This window comes from Manacus vitellinus, unplaced genomic scaffold (assembly GCF_001715985.3).
Source record: "Manacus vitellinus isolate BGI_N305 unplaced genomic scaffold, ASM171598v3 scaffold_1_pilon, whole genome shotgun sequence".
In the NCBI taxonomy this organism is placed as follows: Eukaryota; Metazoa; Chordata; class Aves; order Passeriformes; family Pipridae; genus Manacus; species Manacus vitellinus.
In genome coordinates, this window is record NW_021939396.1 from 33,859,538 (window position 1) to 33,861,353 (window position 1,816).

Here is a 1,816-nt window from a genome sequence, read left to right on the forward strand (position 1 = left end):
TTATACTAAAAAAGAAAAAAATCTTATTATTCTAAGCAAAAGAGTGACAATTTGAAAATTATGCATACACTGCTAGGCTCCAAAAATATACCAGCATGTAAGCAAATGTCCCACTGAATATGAATCAACTTTATCATCTACTGTATCATGTGAAGAGATCATGACTAATCACAATAAAAAGACGGAAACAACACATTTCTATCTGAGAAGAGGCCTACCACAGCCCTTTGGTGTGCAGTGAATTATCTTGGAGGTGACAGCACTAAACTCACAGCGAACTGTCCACTTCAAACTGGCTTCACGTGACTGCACAAACACACCAAGGAAAAGCCTGACACTATAACGCCGCTTCCAATCAAAACAAAATAGCTCATTTTCAGCTTAGCAATGCATTTGAATGCCTTTTGTGCACTTCTAGGCCCTTGCAACTACTAGTAAAAGCAGCAGATTAAAAACCAAGCTTGGAGACATCACTCCATGAGCATGTGCATAGCACAAAAGGGGAAGTCGAAAACCCAAGGACAAATCATATGCTCCCAAAATTATGAGGTGTAAACATCATATTTTTCATGCTTTTTGGGAAACACAATATTTTGTAAACACCATTTCTAAAAAAAACATTTGATAGTACAAATCTATCAGCTTTCCTTTAGCTCTTGGAACTTTAAATCTTGGATTATTTGCATTCTCAAAACATGGTATTATTCAAAGTGTAATTTCATTAAACATACTGCTGCTATATATTCAACTACTGTCTGAAAATGTTCCATAAAAATATTTTTTCTGTATTTTTTCTTTCAGGAACATTTTAGATTTTCATAACCTGTATTCCTTTCCAACTGAAAGTTTTCACAAAAGCACAAAAACTCTGAATAATTACAGAGTGAGCTAAATAGACTTCAACTTAAGCAAATATACCAAGCAATAAAAAGCACATAGATATTTAAGAACAATAGATATTCAGGTCTGAACATGACATTTTTAATGGGTCTATGCCCAGAGTTAATAATGCATGTCTCTGTATTCAAGGTATTCAAAACATCTATGTGTATATTTATCTTATGTAGTATATTTAGCTATGTATTGTGTAGCTACTTTATCACCTAGAGCAATGCTTATTGCATCCCGGTTTAATCTTTCCCTTTTCCTCCTATTTGTTCAGGAAAACGAGGCACAGAATTTAAAATAAGCATGTGCAAATAGATTTTGTCTCTTCTGTGCTACTGCAATATTAAAATAACATCAGGAACACTGGCAAAATGGCAATTCCCATCCCTATGAATTGCAGCATGGCTGGCAAGGAGGGAAATGCTTTGAAAAGCCTTTGAAAAAGCAAATGTTTTGAAATACACCACATTTAGTAACTGTACTTGTAGATTATAGAGTCACCAATTGTGTCATTGAGAAACATTTTTCAAAGTTTCACCCAAACCTCCTAAGTCTCACAGCAGCCAGTACTGGCTGCTTCTCTATCCCTGTGAATGGCACTTGGAATAATCTCCTGCTGCCAGAGACGTGCTTCCTGTACCTTTCACTGCCGTTTCTTTCAAATCCTTGGCTGAAAAAGCACAAAAGATTCCAGGGTCTGGACAAATAATAAATTTGGTCACAAATAATAAACTCTGACTAAAGCAGCATGACATTTTCGCAACTAAGACGGCAATTCACCCTCTAAACAACCAACCAACAAGTTTCACGAGTTACTCCCCCTCCACAGTAGGGTTTATCTGCCTTCTCAGAGAGCAGAGCACGTACTCTGATGCAAAAAGACACCAATTTCGGCAAAGTTTCAGACCCAGGAGATCAGGTTTATTTC